Source organism: Eutrigla gurnardus (assembly GCF_963514095.1).
Source record: "Eutrigla gurnardus genome assembly, chromosome: 9".
NCBI classification, from domain to species: Eukaryota; Metazoa; Chordata; class Actinopteri; order Perciformes; family Triglidae; genus Eutrigla; species Eutrigla gurnardus.
The window spans coordinates 13,275,620-13,297,310 of NC_139923.1; positions in this window are offsets into that span (position 1 = coordinate 13,275,620).

Sequence of the window (21,691 nt, forward strand, 5' to 3'; positions counted from 1 at the left end):
TTTGCAATCAAACTGCTCCAGCCCAAACGGGCCTAGGCCCGATTGCTGGTTGTATATACGTCATCACGTCGTAATACGACAGTGTATGGCTCGATGTTGACATCTCAAGTCATCACAATAGAGAACAACACAGAGAACATGACTGACAGGTCACGTCTGCACATAATTGCAAGTAAACACTTGACCTGCATCAGCGCATGTGAGCGTGAGCGAGCCAGCGTGAGCGAGCCGGCGTGAGCCGATCTGAGCGAGCAGGCACCGGATTTTGGACGGAGACACACAGCGGCATTTTCATTATAAAAGTACCGGTCCGGTTCCACTCCGGTACCAATGACACCACAAGTCTAAAGACCAAGCCCAACCCAGAATCCCGCTGTGACCTACACATTCATCAACAGTATTTTCAGTCATAAATTGGCTCGATAGCGGGGGGAAATCCGAGTTGAACACCGAGCGATAATGAGTGGGACGGCCTATCGATTAAAGCCTACATCATGTCCACATTACGTACCTGTGCATGTGCTCGTGCATGAATTGTACGGTACTCAAATCCACCTCTTCCAAGCGTGCCGGGGCCGAGGAAGCATACCGTTCTTAGGTACAGAAAGGAGCACTCACACTGGCCAAACAATCTGGATTTGAGGCACAATCGAGAAAAAAAAACAACAAGTTAATGCATGAGTCAGTAAGGTCCTGATTGGTTTCCACTGTTCCTGTAGAATAAAGAAAGGCAATTATAGACTCAAGGGTCTACATTGGCTGCTATAATAACAATAGGCTATTGACATTCTTGGTGTGATTCTGTGAATACCAGAAGATTGTAATTGACATGCTACACTTAAGCTTTTGTAGCCTGTAATTGGCTCTTACTCAATCTCTCCTAAAATAACTACAAACAGCCCCTGAAACAAGAGAAGGCTCGTTTGCTGACAGCATGCTAATTATGGAATTGTTACATGGTAGAAGTAGCAACCGACCGCTTGTGGTAGTGTCATAATATTTGCTGGCCTCCATCCCTGTATCTCCATAGGGGTTTGCCAAAAAAGACTGCCCTGTGACACTTTTCTTTCTTATACAGGATGACCTATGTGTGAACCAAACATAAGTGGTCATGTGACTTATACCAGTTCTATCCTTGTTACAGACCTTGTGATTACCTTTGCTATTAAAGGCCACTGCTTCCTGTGTTCTTCATCAGGCCTTCAGACCACTCTGTGCTGATCTGATCCTTTTTTTTTGGAGAAATCTTAATAAATAAGCATGAAGACAACTTTGATATTCTTGAAGACTTTGTTCTCAGATTTCCACTCACTCCCAGTCACTCAGATTTGTGGGATTTGAGCAGGTAATGTGCACATGCAGGTGGAGAGTATGAGTGATTGCCCAAGGTGACTTATGCTCTCCCAGTCTGAGGCACGCTGACTGAGGAAGCTTTGTGGGCCTCTGGGCAGGAAAACCAGTGGGTTTGACTGAGCCATGCCGCCAAATAGATCTGACTTCAACGCATTATCTACCCCTCTCCAACAATTCGGTCTGCGTCTGTCTTCGTGTGGGCGGGCTTCACTGCTGAATTTTTCACGCCCCTCTAAATGTTATGCCTCAAACAGAAATTGCCAGAGGATCGGACCCTGATGTTTCCGTTGGGTCCCCCCCCCTCTCTTTGTGTCCTCCCTCAGCCTTTCATTCTTATCCCAGACACTGCAATGTTTCTGCTATTAATCCCCCAGCTGTGGATTGAAGCTCCTTTAGGCATGCTGCATTCCCCAGGCCGGTCTTCTGTCGCCTGTGAGATAGTGCAGAGCACACAACCTGCACAACTAATAAGATTCCTTATGTTATCCAGATAAGGCACCTCTGCTATTCCTCTGCAGCTACTTTCTTTTTTGTCTCTATAATGTCTTCCTTCCTTCCTTCCTCTTCGCTGTCTTCACTAAGGACCTCTGATCCTCCTGTATTTGCTCCATCTGTGTCTCCCTGTCTGACTGTTTCAGACCTTGTCCGATCATAACTAGCACACTGACTCGGGTGTTTGGTTTCTGTATCACCGTTGGTGGCTCTTTGACACTCTGCTTTTCTGGCACTGTGGACTGTAACCAACACCTCCTGAGGGACCCTCCCCCCCCCCCCCCCCCCCCCACATGCAGTTATCCCCTTGTTAAAAGAACTTGGGAATGACTGACATTATACCCCAGGCAATATTTCATGTATAGATATACCCACAGTGTGTGATTGCAACTCCTTAGGAGAAAGTGATGAAGAAATCCACACCTTGATACACTCACCACAAGCTTGAGAATTGCTGTGGTCGAGAAATGATGCCTGGAAGCTGTTTATATAATTTCCTACCCTGCTGTACATAATCCTTTTTCAGCATTATCCCCTCTTTACTTGGCAATGGGAACCATTAGCAAAGGGCCGACCTAGTAGATAGCGTCTGTTTCGCTCATAATAGGGGCTGTGCATCTTCAACTGCTATCCTGCGCAGCTTTCAGCGGCACTAGGCTGTAATTTAATGTGTGCCTGTGGAATTTGGCGTCAGGTCATATTGCTCCAGTAAAATACCATCAACAGCTTTGTTCCGCCACGAAAAAACACATTAACGAAATGAGGTCAGCTGCATTTTTGCGAGACACTTTACATACTATACATTACTTTTTAGTAACTTGTTAAAAGTTGGAAAAAAAAGGCTAGATAACCAGATTTACAGCCCTGGTTCTAGGATCATGACTAGGGCATCGGTTTCTGCATTTGACTTCAACATGATGGTGGAATTTGCTCTGATGAAAGGTGTCTTTCCATGCACGGCTTTCCTGTGTTCTTGTAGATCGGTATCCTGCGGATCATCAACCTGGGGCCGCGCCAGTACAGCTCTGTCTGCACCTCTGCCAGACTGACAGGCTGATGGGGGACTGTTTTTTTTTTTGTTGTGTTGGGAGGGTGGGTTTGTCTCCCTCTCGGAGGAATCTGCCCCATTCCCTAAATTCCTTGCTAGGCAACCTGCTTTGGAGGAACAAGTTTCAATTAGAGATGCTTATTTGTCATTGAGTTTTTCTGCAACTCTCGAAAACTCGGGGCCCGTCTATTTCTCTGCCCCCCTTTCCTCCTTCCAACCCTCCATGCGCCATTGACAGATCTTTATCAGCGGCTCCATCCCTGCTCGGGCTCGCCGCTCGCCTTTGTTTTATTTCACCGACCAAGCTCTGAGCCAGGATGAGGGATTTGCGAGTGCTTCCCTCTGCAACTCTGCAGCCCTAATGTGAAACTGGTGTATTCGTGGTCGTGACAATCCTTTTCCACTCCACGAATGTTGCTGTGGATGATAATAACATGGGTCCGTGCCTGGGGGGGGACAACGTAGTGTGGTCAGGGTCAGCCGCATATGGTTGTGCCTGTGGAGGATATAAACAGCGGAAATGTCAAAACAACCATCGGACAAATAAAAGGAGAGGGAGCCAAACACTGAGAAAGTGAGGCGGAAAGGGGTTCGAAAATGTGCCAACGAGCGAGAGCTAAAGACAGATGGAAACGGGCATTACAAAGACGAAGTCTCTAAATATAGACAACATGTAGAAGACAAGAAGTGCCCCGCTTGTCCTTGTTGGTGTGATTATATGGCGGTGGCGAATGGAAAGAATGCCGAGCAGTATATAAAAACACAAGGCTGTGGGCAGGAGGTGTCGCCTTTCATCCCCCTGGGCAGGAGACAAACAGGCTGGAAGGGTCTCCAGAGGGGACCAATTCCACCCAGTCACTCGGGCATCGTCTGACTCCAAAACTATACTACATTACCCAGCAGGCACGGCCACCCAAGCTTCTTAGAGCTAGAGAGGACGGTGAGAACAGAAAGTGTTAATCCGTCTCGTCTCTCTCTATTGGCAGCGACTACGTGACACCATATGTGAGGCATGTGTGCTTGTGGTTTCATTTTTATCATTCAGATCGTTAATGTCTAGGCTACTTATTTCATGTCTTTTTCTCTCAAAATTGTTAAATAAGATTATCTGAACACCAAAATAGGCCCCAAAAAAACAATCTACAATCACCCTTTAGCGTCACATATCTTTGTTGTGGATGATTTTTTAAAAATAAATATCATTATTTGCTCAACCTCAGAAGGTCACTTGTTTTAGTCGTTTGAACAAACAACTGATCCTGTTTTTCTGATTCAGATTGTCTGCTCTGTTTGACATCATGTTGGAGCCATAAAGAAGTGGCTTCTGGTTCTTTCATTATGGTCAAGTGTTTTTCTCATATTAGATTGTCGTGGCGAGTGACACATGGCATCTTTCCGTCTCTGGTCGTTTCTTTGGCTCGCTCTCCGTTTCCTATGTGTTCACACACACACACACACACACACACACACACACATGCAAGGTGGCATCACTTGCATCACTGGGAATGTCTCCTCACAAAGACAGTTTGTCAGTCAAGCAACACTTTCCTAATTGGACACGCTGTATCTGTGAATGTCATCTGGTTTCATTTGAGCCTCTTTGCTTTTCAAAACGATCTGCATCTCTCACTTAGGCTCGTTGGAATTTAATGAGGTGGGGACAATGGAAGAAAGCTGGACCATGTGCACTGCTCCTGTGTGACTCTTAACGACCCTGCTATTACAATAGTCACAGCACATCATTACCATTTCCACTGTGTGATTTCTATTGTACACTGTGCTCATTAAAAGTGTCACCAGAGAGATTTCACTTCTTTAGTCTGAGAGAAGCCAACTTTGAGGGACGGATCTGTCTAATTAGCCAGAAAGAGGATTTTCCCCTGAGATCTGCTTCTAAAAACGCACACATGACCTTTTTGAAATTTGAAAAACAAGCCAACACCTGTGCCAGGCAGGGACTTACATGAATCTGATATCCAAAGAAACAATCATGATCTTTGATCCTGCACGTGTTTGTGTGTGTGTGTGTGTGTGTGTGTGTGTGTGTGTGTGTGTGTTAATGTCCCTGTGCGCGTACTCCATTTTTAAGGTGTAAATGGAAGGTCTTGTATCGCAGGTGGTACAGATACATACACACACACACACACACACAGAGAGAGACACACACACACAGAGAGTTGGGGGTCATGCTGGCCCATTAACAGCCAGTCTTCTGTGACGTTCAGAGACAAACTCTATTACAATATTTATGACTCATTTTCAAAAGCTGCCATGTGTGGGAAAATTAGATAAATGTTTTCTGGGGCAATGACACATGGGTGATTGTGACTGAAGAAACAGTGATGGATTGTGACTAACTGGTGAAATTAATCAATCAAAAGCTGGTTTCGGATGACTCATGAAGTGCGGCCTGGTACAAATGGAGGCTTTGCTTCGGAGAACCCGCTGATAATTTACTTTAAAATTATTCAGTTCAAAAAGAGAATTTTCTGACGTGAATCAAGTGAATTCTGGAAACCTGATCTTCACCATCATGAAGGTGACCTTATTATTTGCTGTTTCACACTGCAGAGAAATATTCTTCGGCAAGTGCTTTTCTTTTGGCAACCCTCTCTGCTTAAAGGTGCAGTGTGTAGGATTTGATGATTAGTTTGCACAAAATGATGTTGAATGTTTTTCACAAATAAGATTTCAATTAAAGAATGTGTTCAGATTCTCTCTTTTATTATTTAAAATAGCAACTACATGCAAAAAAAAAAAATAGAATAGAATAGACAAATCCCCCAAATTCCTTACTGCAAATAGCTTTAAGATAATTGTATGCTGTCTATTTAACTCATAGCATAACAGGGGGCAGAGAGGTCAGTCCGGCTGTGGTTTTCCTGCATGGTCGTTATGGATGTGTAACAAAAACCCTTAAACCCCTTAGCGTCTGCAGTGGACTTTCAAATAACTACAATGTAAACCCATCAACGTCATTATTAGACCTCCAGGAGTGTGATCACTGAGTATAAAGACAGAAAAAGCCACACAGGGTGAAAAGGAGTCAAGGTGGGTCGGTCAAACAAACACAGGACTTTCAACCAGGAGGCCAGTGTTTGAGATATATTGTTGTTTTCCTTACTTGTGTTGTTTCATGTTGTTTACATATTACTTACTGTACATACTTATTTTAAGCCCAACCATGATGTTTTTCCTAAACCTGAGTGGTTTTGTTTGTTCTCAACGTTAACCACGTCTTTCATGCGTTTCCTGGGCTACCCAGTGCGTTAAGGTTTGGTTATGCTTCCGCGTAGTGATCACGCAATGGCCACGCAGTTGCTGGGAGACCGTGATGGTTCTGCATTGGGTTTACGTGTCAAAATGCAATTCAATGCCACACCGGTAAAGGGCGCTATGTTTTTTGTAAAGACTGACCGACCGACCGAGACTCTTGACGTATATCGTCGTTAGCCTCGTTATAGCCTATTTGTTTACTTTCCGGCTTTAAACATCCACAATTTTTCAGAACTTGGTGTTTTATTTCTTTGTGCAAAAGCGACAAGGTGCAAACAATAAAACGAGGTGCACACAATAAAAGTAGCCTATTAAAAGTTTAAATGGCTGTGTTTATGAGTGGAAACCGGAAAGCGGTCTCCAGCGGATGTAGTTAGCGGACCAATCACAGCCAATGCCGCTGCGTTGGTGTTGTGTTGGTGTTGCGTCGCCTCGACGCACGTCTAGGATTTTTGGGAGGTGCACGTCAGGCCCTTGCGTTGGACGTAAGGGGGGTCCGCAAGGACATAAGGGGTCCGCTTGCCCCCTTGCGTTGTGTCGACGCAAGGGGAAGCATAACTTGGGCTTTAGAATGTGACACCAAGGGGGCTGATGAAGCAATCAGTATGTGACAAGTTGGTGTAAGAAGGGCTGGATGTAGTTTAAGATAGTCTTATGAGTCCAGAATTCACATATGCTTACTAAATCTTTGCACTACATTGCATATTGCGTCATTGATAATCAACCACCAGAAATCGCTGCCCCTCAGGGTTTTATGAGCTCATCATCCAACAGAGGCAGCAGCCACTTGGAGAGCAGTTATAGCTGTGTCTGAGGAGCTGTCGTTTGAACAAAAGGTGTTGCCACTCAGATGGTGCAGCATCACGTCTTTGTATACACTTCTGTCAACTACCCTCTTTCTCTTGTTCAAGTGCTCATCCATCAGTGTAACCACTGTCTGGTGCACAATCAGCGCGGTGTCGAGTGATTCCGGCTCCCAGGTGACCGTCAGCCGCGAGCAATGGAGAGTGTCATCGCCTTCTTTTTCCGACTTCAGGCATTCGAGACAATCTACTATGGATCACGTGCACACAGACACACAGCACAGGCGCGCACAAAACTGCAGCTACACACTTTCGGGTCAGTGAGGTGACGGTTGGAGTGTCGGAGCTGTGTCCATCACTGCGGATATAGTCTGTCAACATCATAATGGGATGGGATTTTAAAATATGCCTGCAAGAGAGAAAAATATGAGCTCTCCACAGCTCAGATGGAGGAGGCTCGTTTTCTGCAGTGCTTTTTGATGAAGACAAATCCTCTTTCAGGCAACACTGAAACAGCAATTAAGTTGGACAATGGGGCCAATAAGGCCAGTATGACGATGGAAATACAGGGTAAACTAGGAGCATAATTCATTGTCAGGGCATGCATATTGTTCTTGGTTATTCCATAGAGTCAGCATGGGCCAAGAGAGGATCATGCTGCAAAAATATCCATCTTTGAAAAGACACATTTGATCATTCATTTTTTTTCACTTGCTTGAAAGGAAACACTATTTTTAGACTTGGTCCAAAATAAACTTACCTATTTGATTCCTTTTAAAGTCCTACAAAGTGAACCAAACTTCTTCTTATAAAACTGTATCAATCATTTCAAAATAGAAATGGCAATGTGCAATGTGAAGTGAGGCGCTTGTAGTGACAAATTGGTGTACACTAAATAATCAATCTGCTGTTGCAGATATTTTTGTGTCTTTGAGCTCTAGTTTCGTCCACGACTGCTGTTTTGCTGACTCACTTTAAATTACCTGCCCAGCAAAAAATGACAGACAAAATTAGGATTAGCATCTGACTGTTATAGAGAGACCATTGTCCTCGAATGAAATGTAAATTAAATGTAAATGTAAATCAAATGACAGTGTCGACCAACACATAGCTCAAAGGAAAATAAATATCTGTCCTAAATTTGTCAGGTCACCAGAAATAAGACTCCAAATATATGTTAATGTTGCTCCATGTCTGCTGAATGTCAACAGGTAAAAGTTTGCTGAGATGTTCGCCATGAGAAAGTGGAACAAAAATGCATTAATGCTGGTTTGTTGACATTGTAAGCCCAAAAGACAATTTCTTAATTTCTTCAGACCTGAGAAGAAATGGTTGCAGCTAAACTATGAGTTGTCGAGAATTATTAGTTTCATCTAATGATGATCTAACATACTCAAAGACTTAATAGTTGCTTAACTTAATAATTTAAAAAGGAGTCTCTTAAAGTTTAAGCTTACGTAAACTCTGGTGAACATTACAATAAGGCGTCAGAGGACAATGAGACTTGTTCCAGTCTGTTATTATGGTGGTACCACAGAACAATGCCAGACAGATGTCACTGTGGAAGAGACAAGCCTTGATGAGAGGATTGAAGCGGTGTCATGACATAGTTGAACAGACATGAGTCACACTGTTCTTTCTCAGACTCAGCCATATGACTGGCTCCATTGGCTGAACAACATACTTGTAGACTGGCAGTGTAGAAGAGTGTGTGTGTGTGTGTGTGTGTGTGTGTGTGTGTGTGTGTGTGTGTGTGTGTGTGTGTGTGTGTGTGTGTGTGTGTGTGTGTGTGTGCGCGTGCGTGTGTAACGGAGAACAAAACAGAAAGGGGAAAAAAAGAGGTGATTGTATCCGAGCTGAATGTTTTCACTGTCATGTGTGACAGACTGAGTGCAGACAGTTAAATAAGCAACATATTGTGGAAAAAATGACCAAATTAACTTAGCAACTGCATGTTAGCTTTTGGAAATGAGTCAGTGTATTAATATAAATTGATATGGTGTCATTTTCTGATTCTTTTGTAATTACCCTTGCTGCGCCAATCCCTCTAGGATATCTCTGGTTGTCCATCATGAAACACATATAGAGTGTACAGTGTCATGAAGCCAAACACAAGAAGGTCCGACAGTCTGTATAGATTTATGTTGGGTTCGTGCTCGGAGGATTTACACCCTTTTGCCTGAGCACAAACCACAGCTGAAATAACCTGACATGGTCCAAACCCCCAAGCAGCTGGTGCCACTTCATATGGTGCATAAAAGTAACATGAATCATAGGAAACATTCTCTTTTTATGTGCTATAACGGTATGAAGAAGAGGGGGGGTCAGCATTATCCTAACAGGATATGATAATAATCAAGCAGTATTATACCACAATGAGACACGACCAAAGGAGGGTTTCTATGTCTTGTTTAATGGAGGGAGGGATCCAGGGGCTGGACCGGTGATGCTTGATTCAATCTGATCTTTGCCGGAGCCCCGCGGCGTGTCCACCAGCTGTGTCCAAACAAACACACCCTCTGCCTGTGTCTGAGAGCTCTGGAGGTGGTGGGGGGGAAGTGAGGGTGAGGGTCATCTCAGTGAAAATCTCTCTCTCTCTCTCTCTCTCTCTCTCTCTCTCTCTCTCTCTCTCTCTCTCTCTCTCTCTCTCTCTCTCTCTCTCCGCTACAGTAACTTCTGCTTTCGACATGTGAAGGCCCGGGGCCCATCCATCCTCCTCCTGACAGCTCAGCTGCTCATACAGCCACGGCAAGGTAAACACATTCGGTGAAGGCCTGCTGCTTTAAAGTCATAATCAGAATCATATTTTTTCCTTTATAAAATTGTTTTCGCTTTGCCAGTTCCCATAACACTGTGATCCAGTAGTGATTCTCATAACCAGCCGATGAAACATTTATATTTGCTGCTGTAAACGCATCATAGTCAAATGGTGTGCAGGGATTAGACCTTGAGCAGCAGTAAAACTGAGTTTTTAAATTGCAGTGAGCTTGAGTGATGAAGAGTCAAACTAAAGACAATTAATTTGTAGGTAGAACAACTTGTTTTGGTCACTCTTTATTATCTAATATTAATCATATAAACTATGCATGTTGAGCAATAAAAGGGGAGCAATAATAAATAAAATCCTCAGCGTGGCTTGTCAAAGGTTTCTCCCTCATGAAGGAGCCATGGGAGAGACTGAAAGAAAAACCTGGATGAAATAAGAGAGACATTGCAGTGCAGATGGTGTATCTTAATAGATGTGAGCTCAGTGAGATGTAATAAGCGACCATATCTACTTTGAGGAGGGAGAACAGGCAGTCCCTGCTCAGGGGGCCGTGCAGCATCTGCAGCCAGACATTAATAGATGACTACCAGAACTAAGTTGACAAATTGAATGCCACCGATGAGAAATGGCAAGAGACTTGCAAAAAAGAGACCGTTGACTCAAATGCACTGGTGCATGTGCACAGTAATAGAGAGGGGGTGTACCTAAAATACCAAATGCATAATCTGTTATCTGCAGTTTAATTTAAATTTGAAAAAGGGAGTTGCAATTTCGGTGCTGCAGAAAAGTATTTTTATTCAAGAATAAGCAGCAAATGTGTTATGACTTTATATTTTGAGTATGTTGCTAAAAGGTAGGTATTTGTAAGTATTTTAGAAAAGTTTTTAAAATGTGTTGAAATTCTTAACATCCCAATAGCAATCAAAAAATCAAATCATCTGACAAAAAATAGAGAAAAGAATCCAGTATCTGTGTTGACCACAGGGTTATAATAAGCCCTTTCTACCAGTCTATCTGAGTGCATTATTGGGAATCTTCCATCTGAAAGGATGGGCTGTCAGTGTCGCCGACTTGGAGAACCCAGAGAACTTGCTCTCTGCTGCAGACAGAATCACATAAAAACAAAGTAATGTGTTTCCTCTGTCAGTCTATCTGCTGTGTGGTGTTTTATCAGATTTTTCGAGTCAGTGACAAAGGGGAGACCCAGATTGACAAAGAGAGAGAGAGAGAGAGAGAGAGAGAGAGAGAGAGAGAGAGAGAGAGAGAGAGAGAGAGAGAGAGAGAGAGAGAGAGAGAGAGCAGTCAGTCCACATCAGGATGGTGGATCCCTTGGGCTGCATTCATTCCAAATCCGGCACCTTCCCCCAGGTTTGTGAGGAGGTGTGGATAAGTGCTTTAGAATGTGATGACTGTAAAACAACCAATCTCTGTCTCCCTCACTCATTGAGCCGGAGAGGAGGGGCAACGTTTGAATGCTGTGTTTACAAACAACCGACAAGGCTTTATTATACCTTTAACAATGTATCAAATGACAATGTGAAAACTACGTGACTATGTGAAACAGGTTGGTCATTGTGGTGAATCTTCAGGGAATTATCACTGGATTCAGCAGTTCCACTCGGCTTTATGAAGCTTTACAGCTAATTCTTCAGCTGTCTGGCGTCTCTGAGTCTCTCTCATTGGTGTCATTTTCAGCCACAGCAGGAAGCTCTTTTTTGGGGGGGGGGGGACTCCCAAAACCCATCTTACACTGCCTGCTCTGCACCAAACAGTTATACGCTCAAGATTGGTATCAATCTTCTCATCTAACGCTCAACAATAAAGCCAATGAGCATATTATTCTTTAAAAATGTCAAACTATTCCTTTAATAATCCCAATACTACCAGCATTGCATGTCTTCAGACTATGGTAATGTCTATGGATATTCTGATTTTCCACAGGACCATGTAGTGCAGACACCCTCTGGTCATGCATTCGTTAAACTTACATGGTGGCTTTAACCCTCGATAGTGTTTGACAGTAACCTTTCAACGTCTTTGTAAACTATGTAAACACAGAAACCGAGGGCTGTGAACGGGCAAAATGTAGTCTGAATCCAATCTCTCCTCACACTGGGATCTGGGGATCCTGTATTCAAAACGGCAGGAGCCAAGGACCATGCTCAGCTTGCCTAAATGTGTGAAGACCATAATAAACTTTCAGTCGGCTGCGTGCTGAGAATAGTTCTGCGTTCGCTTACACCTTTTCCCCTGACTGGCGATGTTGCAACTAAAAACATAGCCAGGGATTGAGTCATCTGGTTTCACTTTGAGGAATATACTTTCCTACATGCTCTCTGAAAAAGCTCCCGTTTCCATTTTTTTGTAGGTGTGGTCTTCTATTTAGGTCACAACAGGACTCAGAGGAGAGGAATTCCCTGTGTATCCATGTGAGGGGAGTTTTAATGAACTGCTCAGTGATTGATATAGGGCAAGTCGGCTTACTTTTACATGGAGGCACGACTATTACTGCTTCATTTTGGGAACAAGAGATGCATAACTGAGTGTGTTATAATAAATGGAAACAGGCAAATGCTCTCAAATGTTTGATCATGAATGTGATGATGATCGTAGTGAGAAATCCAAAGAAATCTGTGTTTCAGAGCCACTTTTTCCACATAATAAAGAATAGGGACCAACCATACTCAGCTCTTCATCAGGTTATAATAAGCTGCATACCAAATAGTTGGTCTGTGCAGCAACAAAATAGTGCACATGTGGATATCGAGGGTGGATCCTTGAGTTAAGGCCAGCCAGTGAACTTGCAGTCTAGCCCCACTCATATCCCAGGAGATTTTTCTTTGCTGAATAAGACGGTTGTTTTATGGCCTCTGGTCCTGCCAGGTCTTTGCCAGTCATGATGCACCTCTAGCACTCTATTCTACTCAGCAAAGAGCAAGTAGTGTCATTAAAAGAAAAGTTGGTTTATGATTGAGTTTGGTACCTTATGCTTCAGCCTCTGTAATTTAAAAGTAGTCTGTAGCTTCATGCTCTTGTCTGGTCCTCATAACTTTAACCAGCCTGGTAAATGGAGACACTAGGTGAGAGAACTGTGAACTGTGCAAGATGACATCACACGTTACAGGTGTGTGGTTGACGTTAAATGAAGGTTGAGTTCAAAGATGGGGGCGGTCCAAGGAAGGGTGCCAGAAGCACACTTTATGTGTGCATGCTTCTGGCAACACTTTATGCCCCTGGCACTATTTGGCGTTGCGGCTGGTGTGATCCCATCGCATGGAAAGTGAGTGATTTCATGACTTCATCCTGCAGAAACAAAGGATACTGCAGTTCTTAATTTGTCATCCTCTGAACATCACCTTGCTGGGATGCTTTCCAAACCACTAAACAGCAGATGTTAAAACATGTTGGAAAATGTTTAAACTCATCTTTTAGCTTTTCACAAGACACAAGACGTGAATGCTTACTGTACCCGACATGAAAACAGCGGATGTATTAAGTAAAAGTTAATATGAATAAATAGAACAATACTACATTCAAAAAAAGTACACAGGACATAGCAGCTAGATCTATCTATCAAAAAGGAAAGTACTTAATGTAATATTGCCCCATTCAGGTTGTTATATATAGAGATTGAAATCTTGATCTGATAAATAACTAGTCTAACGCTGTTAGAAAATACATGAAATGGAGTAAATGCATGGCAAATGGCAAATTTCACAAAATGGAAATACTCAAGTAAAGTACAAGTACCAAAACTTGAGCATAGTTTGGTAATTAGCAAATTAGCTTGAAAAACTGTCCACTTTGAAGGTCATAACATTTCATTGTTTTGCACTTTTCTTGGATGTTTGTGCATGAGTAGGCACTTTTCTGCTTGTATGCATGTGCTTGTGTTCGTCCGAGTCGGGAGTGTGGATTAGCTCTGGTCTCTGGCTCTCATCAGCACATGCCGGACACGGAGCTCTGAGGCCCTGCATTCATTCCATGTTGTTTTCATTCCCCCACCTTTGCTAGGTGCACAAAAAAAATGTTTTCTCAAGTCTTCGCATTCCAGCAAAAAAAAAAAAAAGTGCAAGCATTTACTTTTACCCACACCTGGATCGTGGCCTTTCATTTGATACCCAACATTTTTCAATTATGCAGTACAGCCCCCCAAAATATATGCGCCAGTTATTCTTCCACGCTTAGCCGTTTTGGCACACATGACTGGCAAACAAACTGCAGTGGAAGCTTGATTAAACACGTTTCCTAATCATTAATTTATCAGAGAAATCTACATTTATTCTTGGCCATTAGTGCTGCTGAAAATAGCTGTATGAACATGATTTTTTTTTTTCCACTCAGAGGGGCCCTATCACTCTGTTAGCACTGTAAACCGGAGCAGGAAATATCAAGGCCTGTAATTACAGTCAGATACAGAAGGTAAGGAAGTGAGCTAACATTCCTGATCAGAGTGCAGCCTGGATGGAAGACACACGAGACTTCCTCCAGTACACATTCATTTATTAGCTTTTCATTAGGGAACTCACCCTTGGTTTGATCCTTCCTCCAAATAAACCTACACTGATTTTCCAAAAAGCAGCGCTAGGTTTGCTCTTTGTAGGCAACCTCGGGTCAGGATTCTGGGTCTGTTTTAATGTGAAGCTAACGAGAACACTCACTCCAACACCATGAGCAACTGCTCTATAAACACATACATCATGGTTTCATCAAGCCTGGCATAACATGCTAATGACTCTTTGACAGCCTTTTGCATTGATCCAGATGACATCCTCTGACATTCTCTGACCGGGCAGCCGACAGGAAGCGGTTGGCATGCTCTGGCACATCGTGAGTCTGGCCAGCAGCTCTGCACATGATTTGAGCTGAACGTGTTGTGTCATTTCACAGCCCTTTTACCGGAATGAGACTTGGCTGAACACCTCCTGCCCTCAGCAAACCGTACCACCATGTATTAACCATTTACAATGACACTTTTTGGTATCTGGTTTTAGATTGAACCAGGCCACATTGCTTATAGCAAATTTCTGTTGTGAATCTGTCTGTTTAATTTGCTACTTCTAATAAAAACATTTACATGTATTTGCATGGATATACAATAATAATAATACAATTAATTTTGGCCCTCTTTAGCTTTAGTCCTGTTTTACACGGACATTTGTGTTCCCCCTGAGGATGAAGTTTACTGATTCTCCTAACTTATCTTCTAGCGTAACCAGATGGTCAAATTTGTTGTGTATCCTGTGTGTGAAAAAAAATCTCCACAATTATTAGATCAGTTGCAACAATATTGTGTACAGATATTCATGGTTCTCAAATGATGTTTCCTAAGAACTTTGGTGTTCCCGTGACTTTTGATGTAGCACCAACATTAGTGTGACATTTGTGGTTTTGAGGTCTACACAGCTAACAGATGGATTGACATGAAATTTTAGCATTCCATCGCCAGGATGGATTGTGAAACATGTGGCGGTCCCTGACCATCCATGTAGTGCTTCCATCAGGCCAATAAATATACCTGCCAAACATGCTAGCATATTCATTGTAAACAGGTTAGCATGCTGACACATTCAACTCAACTGCCTCTGGGCCTAATTAGGCCTACAGTCTCCCTCACTCCTGGTGTGAACTTGGCAGATCATTTCTTAATTATCAGTAGTAGCATTAGCAATGATACACAATATTCATTTTGATTAATTAAATTACTTAGCATTTGTCAACCATGCTGATTTTGAATTGGATGTATCTTGCTACTCGAAATCTAAAAGGTTGTATCTAACCATTTCTAAGTAAAGTAGTTAATTCAATCTCAACGTGTCAATGTGTGTGACAGTGTTGTCATGTGTTTGAAGGATTTGTAGGAATGCTGGTGCGATAAGGGAGTAAAGGCCTTTTCATAAGGCATTTGCACGGGCATGGATGACTGTGTCTCAAACTGGGTAGTTGCCCCTATGGCACCCTGGATCACACAGACGACCTCATACCAGAGAGATGCGCTGTACTGACAGGGAGCTGAGATTCTAGCACCACACAAACAGCCCTGAACAGGGCAGACTTTCAAAACAACCCTGCCAGTTCCGTTTCCTTTCACTGATGGTGTGATTTGTGGACGCACTGTCTCCACCGTAGGCTACGACTAGAAGATTACGGAGGCAGCCAGACCTTAAAATTACAAATCTTCTTCCACTAGTCCTGTCTCTCAATTTTCTTACACAAATATCTTACACTACACTGTAAGACTTCCCTGTTAATTGTAGTGAAGTGAAAGTCTAACAGTGAACCACTGTATTACGATTGTACAGTATATTGCTGTGAACGCAAACCATTCTGGGAGACATAACGCTTGCTCAAGCATCCCAACGGTCAAATGTTTCTTTTCACAGTAATTTACTGCTTACAGCTGAGAATCTTGGGAAAATTACGTGACATTCGTATTTGAAGTTTGTAGGATAATAATTAGTTAGAGCTGAAATAGTCATTCTTAATTTGGAATTATAATGTCTTCTATATTTTATACAGTCTGTGGTTGATACGTCTTAGGTCACTTTAATATTACAAGATAAAGATAAAACATTTAAAAGCTGCGCCTATTTTTTTAAACAAATTTTCGAGTTGTGACCGTTGAGCTCCACAGTTCGCGAGGAAAGACCGGAGAGACGACACTGAAAGCCTTATTAACGTAGTGGTTCTAATTTTTACCAACGCCAGTTTTGATGCGTCCAGTGGATTTTATTTTATTTCATTTTGAGCTGGAGACCAGAGAAAAGACCAAGAAGGGAAACTAGTACCTTGTGGTAAGTCAAGTTCTCAACTTTTCGAACACGTATGCTAGCACAGCACACGTAAAGTGCCACTGCCAGTGATTTACTGTATTTTGAAGTAATATAGCAAATTACTGTCCATTTAGATTACAAAAAGTTACTGTATTTTTTGTTTTCAGTAGAGATATTTTAATTTATACAGTATATGGCAGGCAAAACTGCTGCCAGTGAAGTTTTACAGTGTATACATTCCCTGCTTTCAGGATCTAGATACGATTGACAGCTCAGTTTCCAGCGGATATGTGCTTGCAGTTAGTTTTTAGCTAGTTTTTGCTGGAGTATTGGCCTTTAGGCAGGAGGCCCCGGGCTGCTTTGTTGTGGTGGGAAGCAGTGCTGCTATCCAAGCAGAGATCTCTGTCACATGGATTTTAGACGGCAGGAAAGCCAACAAGAGGGGCTTTCATATGAAATCCCCTGAACTGGTTGCTACTGTACCATCATACTCCCCCTATACCTTAGCTAGCGGAAACAGATCCTATCTTTCCTTATCGGGGGGGAACTTAACCCATATTTATTTAATTCCACCGGTTGAATCACATCATTACATCATGAGCAGATAGAGAGGGATACATAATGTAACTCATAAAAGCTGAAACTTTCTCACACATCAAGATACCCTATGTTGTTATAGTTTGGGTTTAACTGTAAAGGAAAATACCAATAGCAAGCAGAGAAAGACAAGCTACATCTCCCTTTAACTAATACAAAATACTCACTTGGCTCCAAAAGTTGGATAGATCATCGAAACAGAGCTGAAGGCAAAACCAGCGGCTCGGGATGAAGGGGAAAATGATTACGACCGCACAGGCTTTGGCTCGGACGTGACGGGTTGTTTACTGCCAAGAACAGCAACTCAACCGAAGAAACAAGATCGTTCTGACACTCTCCGAACGAGTCCCCGGCTCTCGTGGAACAAGCTATTCACTGACCAAGGTTAATTAGGAATAAATTGATTTCAAGTTTTATATGGTTGTAACTTAGATGAACGCAGTGCAATATTCATATAACAGAAGTCATTGGAAGGGAGGCTTTTCCCACATGATATTCTCCCATAAATATGAACCCTTTACAGCTTTGTCAAGTATCTGCTCTTGACAGGAGAATGTCTGAAGCACAGACGAGGGTTTGAAGGGGTTGCACGAGGGCTCAGATGCTGGAGCTGGCTCGCGTTACAGTCAGCAACCCTCACTGTGTGGACACAAAGAAAGAGTTGACCTCCTATGAAGTTATTTCAATACATCTCAGAGCCGTTAAACATACGAAAAGGCTTGAGCTATTCACTGTCTTGATGTAGTTGAATGTAGTTGAATGGAGTCCTCACTCATATGGACACAGAAGCTGATGCCCTTGAGGCGTCTGCCTGGTTCCCAACCAGTCATGGAGGGTCTGCCCTGAGAGCCACAAGGTTCACCACTCAGTGAACTCAGTGCCTAGGGTTCAAGGGTCAAGAGCCCGGGGCCAGGCCACAGTCTCAGCAGCTGACAGTTATACCTTAAGATCATACTCAGCAAGCTGATTTGTGAGGTTTACATAAAGCATGGGCGGGATTGTCAAACAAACTTGTTTATTGCCTAAGTGTTTACCTGTGTCCTGCCTCTGAAACATAATTTACAGCCTATTATTCTAAAACTACGACAAATTATTTAACAGCAACGACAGCAAGCTTCGGGTAACTAAGTCACAGAAAAGTGAGAAAATATTCCGACGTGACAAAAGCAGCCACTTGAATAAATAATGGCATTTATGTGCATGTAGTGAAGTTTTTAAACTCTGAAAATAGAATGATTTTTTAAAAAGGAACAAGAGAGTGGCCCATGCCAAATCTTCACTGATGCTTTTTGAAGAGCTCTCATAATGCCTGCTGACCCCAGGGTAGAGTAAACATTCCATTTGGCCTTCATGACTCGCCAGTAATTACCCAGGCTGCCCCAGGGCCTCGCTCGATGCCTGGCTGGCTAACAGGCTGGCTGGCTGGCTGGTTTTACTAGCCAGCAGACACACAAAGAAACATGCATGTATTTCCTAACAGGTTTACCCCACATTAACGAATCGAAGTGCATTCACAGGGGGCTTGTAAACTCACCTTCATAAAAGTCAGACTCAAAGCAGGGGGATTCGTTCTAATGGAAAGCAGCTTGTAGGCGTTTTAATCGACGTGTTCGGCTTTTTCTATTCCTGTCAGCCATCCACGATGTTTTTGCATGAGAAATGTAACCGAATCAACTCAGTGAATTGCAGCACTGGAGCGTCTGTGCCTCCTTGCATACATTCATTGAGGTGTGTTGACCGCTGAAGGCAGCTGTCGGTTGCAGTGGTCGTTACTGTCTGCCAGCCTCGATGCTCGATTGACGCACTGACTTTCTGCCCATGTGCTCACACACACACACACACAGGTCTGATTGTCCTCTGTCCGGCTCCACTCCCTCATTATCTTTGTAAATGCATGTCTGAGACCTTTTTGCTCAGCGGCCAAGTCTCCACAATGCAGACAAACATCCCAGCCATGATAATTCACCTTTGAGGCAGTGATGTGTTTGTCCGGCCACACTAATTTGGTTGAGACGTTGATCCTGTTATGATGTTCTTGAGATTTGGTGGAAAACGTATCATTATGATATTAACTTATGACTATAACTTGTAATATGCGGGCGGCAGTGAGAAACAAATCTGTCAAAGGACAGAGATCTTCTTTGTACGTAACTACGTGTATGGTGATAATATGTCTTTAAGTGCAAGATTGTGACCCCCTTTGAGCAGGTGATTCACAGTGGGGGATGAAAAGGTTGAATGAACCTGGAGAGGTGAAAGATTCTGGGTGGCCGAATTAAAATGCACTGAGTAGTTCAGTTTTTGGCAAAGCAGGGCTGTACAAAAACCCATTGTGAATTAGTATAATCTGCAAATCTGATGTCAGTGAATTAATGTAGTGGCAATGACTGCAACATGTTGCAAAGGATAAATAAAAACATGAAGAATGTTAAAAAAAAAAAGAAAACGTGATGGATAAATGGTGGCATATTAAAACCATTAAATGTAACTTGAGAACCCATTAAAACAACAACCACAACAACAACATCTCTCTCTCTCACACAATGCTCTTTCAAATTTAAATTGTCACAGCATAGCAACCCTTTCAGCCAATCAGAGCAAGCCGATCCTCGGCCTAAATGGTAAATGAACGTGTTGTTGGCTTGATGGATGTGTGTTTCCTGAGAGCCAGCACTTGTCTTAACATAAAACCATACATCATTTTTAATTGGCTGGTGTAGGCTGGAACTTGTGATAATTAAAACGTAAAGTCCCGGCAAATGAGCTGCTACTCCAGCAAAGCCCCACAATCCTGTTACCTTAAGTTCCATTAGTGGTTTACTAATAAACTAAGCATGTGTGAGCCCTTAAGCATGTTAACTATCTGTGGTGAAGCTGAAAAGAGCTGGAGAGCTGGAAAATGTGGCTGATGAAAAAAAGGAAACGAAAAAGGAAAGAAAAGAAAGCTATGATGGAAAACAACGTAATTAAAGTGTAATTCTTTGTCAGTTTTACGTTGAAAGAAACGTTTAAATATGCTTAAAAACTCGTCAGAATAGATTTAGCACAGAGCCATGTTACCACATGTTGTAGCAAGTGGTTTAAAGGGACTAGGGGAGACGGCTAAACTGAATGCAGGTACTGTTCATGCAAGGCCCTCTCTGAATACATGTTTACTCAACTGGTCACATGTCCAAATCTAAGCAGAAAAAAAAGCCATATTACCATTTTCCAGACAGATTAACCCTAAGATTCAGGTTAACAGCCCTCCAGCGCAGGAAATTCCTGCTTCACATGCTATGAAATCGTTTCTGTGTGAGCCACAATTTGAATTTTGATCTGTGCTGCAACGACCTCAGCGAATGTAATCTGTAAATTTAGGGGATTTGAAATTAAATCAGTCGTATACGTCTTACAGATGGAAGAGTTTCTATGGCATTTGGCAACATGTCAGACATTTACCATTGCATATATGCTTGAAATACTGAACTCACACATATACATTTACAGCCCTTTTTAAAGGGCAATGAAAAACAATTAAAAACAGTGGAACATAACTTTCTGTAAATTGTATCCGTCGTCTGGTACAAAATTGAAAGCAAACAAAAAGAATTAAATAGTATTACAGTGATTGGTTGTGCCACATTAGGTGTTCCCAATAAATATATTCCTGGAGCTCGTGAAATAAAAGTCTGATAGGGTGGATTTTCCGTGCTTGTGTGCACCCAGAGTCTGTGTAAATAAAGGGAAAGGGCTGGTAGAGATCTCTCAAGGCTGTGCTCTCTCTGCTCAGACCTTATAAGGAGGCTCGCCGATCAACAGAGCATTCACTGGGACATTTGATCCACAGAGACAAATGGAGAGCACTTGCTCTGGAAACAGTGGGCAGACCGTCTGGGGGGAGGGAGCGCTATCATGGTTAGCCATCCTGAAGGTATCACCGAGATGTCTTAAGCCACTTTTCAGTTTAGTCTGAATGTGTGGAGGGGCTAAAACACTATTTGTATTATATAGAGTCATCAATTAAGTTATGAATCATTTTAATGTGAAAATAAAGATCAGTAAAGGTACGAATGAAAATCCTTCGCAGCAGACTTGGTAACATGCAGGATCAGCTTACTTTGCCCCAACAGGCAACAGTTGCTGAATCACTAAAGCTGCCGGGATGAGAAGGTGCTGCCAATTGCACTGAGACTTCAAGATGAAAGGGATGAACACGTTCATTCCCAAGAGCTGTTGACAGCAGAACTGACTTCCAGGTCAGAATGGGTAAGGATCATGCACGAGGTCTAGACCTTTGCCGTAACCATCAGGAAGACAGCTGGTCCCGGGCCGTGCTTCCACCCATCCTCCGTCACGTATCCCACTTAGCAAGAGCTGAGTCAACTACATGAAGCGGGCCCTCCCCTTACCACCAACCGCAATCACAGACAGTTTACTGTTATCTCAAGCCAACGCCATTAATGGGAGCTTTGACGGTCTGGGATGATTGTAGGGTGACTGTGAAAGCCTGCGTGAGGGATTTCTCAGGACATCTGTTTGTGAGAAATCCTCCTGTTGGGGGTATTTTCCTTGGCTCTGTGTTGAACCTGAGAGAGTGACA